Raw genomic sequence first — 4,759 nt, forward strand, 5'->3', positions numbered from 1 at the left:
CCGCTGGTTTCCCACCAAAACATCTGCATCCCCTAACACCTGTTCTCCCGTCTTCCCTGTGCTGACGTGCAAGTTCCGTGCGGGACCCTCCCCACCCTAGGGTGTCTAGGACCAAGGGACACTCCTCGTGGGGCTCAAATGGAGTGTCCCGGGACACTCCAGCCGCCTGAAAGCAAGGACTTGGTCTGTTTTGTTCAGAGCCGTTTCCCCAGAGCTGCAGTGCCCCTAAATAAATATTAAGTGAGGGGCGCCTGGGTGGCTCGGTGGGTTAAGCATCCAACTTCGGCTCAGGGCATGATCTCGCAGTCGGTGAGTTCGAGCCCCACCTCAGGCTCTGTGCTGACAGCTCAGAGCCCGGAGCCTGCTTTGGGTTCTGTGTCTCCCTCTCTCTCTGCCCCTCCCCTGCTGGCGCTCTGTCTCTCTCTAAATAAATAAACATGAAACATTTTTTTTAAATAAATAACTATGAATTGAACAAAACCATGAACGAAACAAATGAGTGAATGGGTTTCAGCCCTGTCTGCAATCCTACAAGGTAACGTTCTCCATACTCTTCCATGCTCTGCTTATGTTTATTGCCCCCTCCTCCGAACCCTGCACCACACACACAAATGCACATATAACATGGAGGCTCCTTTTCCTCAAAAGAAAAAAAAAAAAGGAATCATGTCACAGGCATGAATCAGCAAGTTGCTTTATTGCTGAACAATAGATAGTGTGCCTCCCAGATCAATACAGGGAGATCTACCTAATTCTTCGTAATGACCCATGATGTTCCATAATACTGAATGGGCCAGAATTGATTCTATTATTCACCTATTGGTAAAGTAATGTTTCCAATTATTGCCAGGGCAGACGACACACCAATAAATATCTTTGCACACATATCCTAACATTCTGGCCATTTCGTTTGGACCAGGATAGATTCCTGAAGGTCAAGGGGAACGAACGTTTGTCGTTTGAACAGACACCAGGGCTGACCTTAGTTAAGACGATGCAGAGAAAGGTGATCCTAGCCCATGGCAGCCGGGCTGTAAGGGAAGAAATCCGGTAGCTGAACCTCTCACATGCCCACTTCCCCAGCTCTCTCCCAGCCATGTGGGGCACACGCGATGAATTATTCCCTGGGGATGCAAAGAAAACTAGGATGTGGTCCCTGCTCTGGAAAAATCCCAGAGTCCAACAGAAGGGAGCAGAGAAGAACCATCATGTACTGAACTCCCTCGGGGCACCAGGTTTTGTTCTAGGTGCTTCCATACACAGGACGCTTTGCTCAGTCCTCAAATTCTGCCAGGCAGGAAAGAGGACTTCAATTGTCCAGCACAGGAAACTTCCTGGGGGCCAGGAAAGAGGTGTGCCTTGCCCAGGGTCAAACAGCCAGCAAGTGAGAAAGCTGGGATTTGAACTTGAGTCTGGCTGACCCCAAAACCACCTTCCAGTGCACCACCGGGCTTGACCTTGGCTGGCTTCGAATCAACCACAGGTGCCGGTCCCAAGCCTAGAGGGCCTGATGCAATGGGTCTGAGGCGTGGTCCCCTTGTGGCTTGAAAGCCAAGAGGTTCCAATGTGCAGCCAAGGCTGAAAACAGCTACAGGTCACCCGTGATTCTCGCCCATGGTGCATGCATCCCACTCACCTGGAGGGCTTGTCAGGGGTCAGCTGCTGGCCCCCAACTGCAGTGTCTAATGCAGGGGGCCCTGGAAGGGGCGGGGTGGGCAGGACATACACTTCTGAGCAGCTCCTACTGGTCGGGATCCTTGCTGAGAAAACCATGCTGAACACCATGGACCTGTGATCTTTTCTCCCTGTTGTAAAACAGGGACACGAAGAATCACAGAGCAGACCATATGCAGCACGGGCCCAGCCAGCACAGGCGACCATTAGAGGTTTTCAGATGGTCTCACCTCTCGGCTTTCTCTGAGGTTTTCAAGACTAAGAGAGTGTCATTCGTGGGTCCTCAGCACCCAAAACAGCCCAATCTGACCGTTTCCTTCCTGCCTGGTGTTTGCCATGTGTCTCCTGGGCCTGCCTGTAATCTGAAGAAAGCCCTGGCTTCCCCCCATTCCCGCCCCCCCCCCCCCCACTAATCCCTCCATCAACACATACATACACACCAAAAGCTGTGGTCGCTGCGATTCTGAAACACTGAAACTCCAGGATGACAGACAGCCCCCTGCAACATGAGGAGTGTTCTCATTTTATTGCATTTCTGGGGCCAGGGGGCTGCTCCTGCAGAACTCACAGCTGCCAGCCAGCTCCGGGAAGTTCATCCCTGTGGATTCCTCGGCAAAAAAAAAAAAAAAAAAAAAAAAAAGCCAAGCTTCAATGGGCAGAAAAGACACTCGGAGGTCGTCTGGGCCATCCCCAGCATCTCCCACCTCCTGGCAGGGCGCCCCAGACAAGGCTTCCCAGCTGCCCGGACACGCAGAGGAAAGCGGTCCTCTAGCGCCCCCTGCTGGCGGAGTGGGGAGTGGCTGAGAAGCCAGAGCAGCTTTTCCAGAATTCCAGCAACTTCCAAGGTTGTTAGCTCTCCCTGCCTTCTCTCCTGATGCAAATTCCCCCCGGAAGGGGCTTCTGTCTTTCCAGAACAACCTTCTGTACTGGCAACATGCCATGTTCACATTCATATCTCCAGCCAGTAGCTACATTACTATCTCTAAGAGGTAGCAAGACATTCTCATTCACCAGCCATTTGCTGGATCTACAGGGAGTCCGCTGAGAATATAAAGGAAATTGCTCGCGCTTTGGAGGCTTTCACAGTCTAACCTGCGGGTCAGCAAACTACAGCCCACCGGCCAAATCTAGCCCGCTGTGTTTTTGTGCAACCACCTGTAAGTATGGTTTTTACATTTCTCGATTGTTTTAAAAATCCAAAGAGTACCCTTATCTATTATGATGAGCACTGAGAAATATATAGAATTGTTGAATCACTATATTGTACACTTGAAACTAATGTAACACTGTATGTCAACTATACTGGAATCAAAATTAAAAACGTAATTTAAAAAAAAATCTAAAGAATATTTTGTGACACGTGAAAGAAGCTCAGAGAGGTCACTCGACTTACCCAAGGCCACACAGCTACAAGGCGGCAGAGCCGGGTTCAAACGCAGAAGTGACTCCAAAACTCACGTTTATTCTACAAGGCGGCTTCTGGACTCACGCACAATCTCAGCACCTTTACAGAGGTGCCGCTTTACCGAGGAGAAAACGTGGCTCATAGAGCTCAGGTAACCTGTTCAAATGGCACTCGGCCAGGGAGTGGAGAGGAGGGACTTGAGCCCTGGCATGGGCCTGCAAACCCAGCGTTCCACTCTACACCGCATCAGCTGACTCTGGACTGCACTGATTCTCTGGAGCCGTGAGGCATGTAGCAGCACGGAGAGGAAAAGAAGTAACACATTTCACGTTTTTCTGCAGAAGTTACTCTTCTGCAAAATGAGTAGCACTGTTCTGTGCAGCGGTGTTAACAGGGTCCTCTAAGGAAAGCGCCCGGGGCTGCAGGGGGGTTGAGAATAAGGATGCTGAACAGCACAGCCAGAACACTCCCGCTTTTCTGTTATACATTTGAGGAGCGACATAGGGTTTCATGTGGAAAAATCAGCCGTGCGGTCAAGGAAATAAAGCTTGCAAACAAGTGCTACGTCATCGTGGGCTGGCCCCAAGGTCCCAGGGCCGGGTGGGAGCACGTGCCACTTAACAGGCTCGGGCCGCCCCTGACCTGGCAGCTTGAACAACAGGGATTTCTCCTGTCCCGTCACAGTCCTGGAGGTTGGGAGTCCAGGAGCAAGGTGTCAGGCAGGCTGGTTTCTTCTGTGGCCTCTCTCTGTGGTGGGCAGACAGCCATCTGCGTGTTTCCATGACATTCTCCTTCTACACGTGTCTATGTCCAAATTTCCTCTTCTTTTTTTTTTTGTTTCTGTTTATTTTTGAGACAGAGAGAGAGTATGAGCAGGCAAGAAGCAGAGAGAGAGGGAGACAGAGAATCTGAAGCAAGCTCCAGGATCTGAGCTGTCAGCACAGCCCCCGGACGTGGGTCTCGAACTCACGAACCCGCAAGATCAGGACCTGAGTCTCAATACTCAACCGACTGAGCCACCCAGGTGTCCCCACATTTCCTCTTCCCGCAAGGACAACAATCATACTGAATTAGGGCCCACCCTAGTGATCTCTTGTTACTTAATCCCGTCTCTGAAAACCCCACCTCCACAGACAGCCACATTGGGAGGTGCTGGGAGCTAGGACTTCTGCCTATGAATGGGGTGGGGGAGGGGGGCACAATTTAGCCCAGAACAAAGCATTAGGGCACCTGGCTCCTCTGTCCTACAGAGTCAGGGGCAGGAGGGTCTGCAAGGAAGAAGGCCCAGGGTCCACTCAGAAGGGAGGAGGTAGGGCCCAGCGTGCCCAGCATCCAGACTTGGGCGGACAGGATTTATCACTGCAGTCACCAGGGTAATTGGAAAGAAGCAGGCTGTCAGGGGCAGAGCCCAAGAACAGTATTTCAGCCATGCCCCCCTGCCCAAGCGCCCAATGCTGCATGAGTTATCACCCGGGGACCCTCAGCCCCCACTCTGGGCCCTGCAGAGGCGAGTATGTTTCCATATGAGGGGCTTTTCAAGGTCACCTATGTGAGCAATCCACCCTGGCCCCCCGGGGGGGGGGGGGGGGTTGGGGTTGGGGGAGGCTGTGCAAGCCTTGCAGGGACTAGACCTCCAGCTTAGCCATGCTCAGCCTCCCCTGCAAGATGCAGCCACCAGGA

At 52.1% G+C, this 4,759-nt stretch overlaps 1 long non-coding RNA gene across 2 annotated transcripts; it reads right to left on the minus strand.

Moving 5' to 3' along the window:
- Positions 1-671: 671 nt before the first annotated feature.
- On the minus strand, positions 672-2,926 carry LOC123588943. Of its 2 annotated transcripts, XR_006708078.1 has the most exons (3): positions 2,115-2,926; positions 1,637-1,805; positions 672-1,124 (listed from the first exon to the last, which is right to left on the minus strand). It is a non-coding gene; the product is annotated as an uncharacterized LOC123588943 (long non-coding RNA). The 2 variants fall into 2 exon arrangements; XR_006708077.1 differs by having other exon boundaries at positions 672-1,805.
- Positions 2,927-4,759: the final 1,833 nt, after the last annotated feature.

Source organism: Leopardus geoffroyi, chromosome E3 (genome assembly GCF_018350155.1).
Source record: "Leopardus geoffroyi isolate Oge1 chromosome E3, O.geoffroyi_Oge1_pat1.0, whole genome shotgun sequence".
Taxonomy (NCBI): Eukaryota; Metazoa; Chordata; class Mammalia; order Carnivora; family Felidae; genus Leopardus; species Leopardus geoffroyi.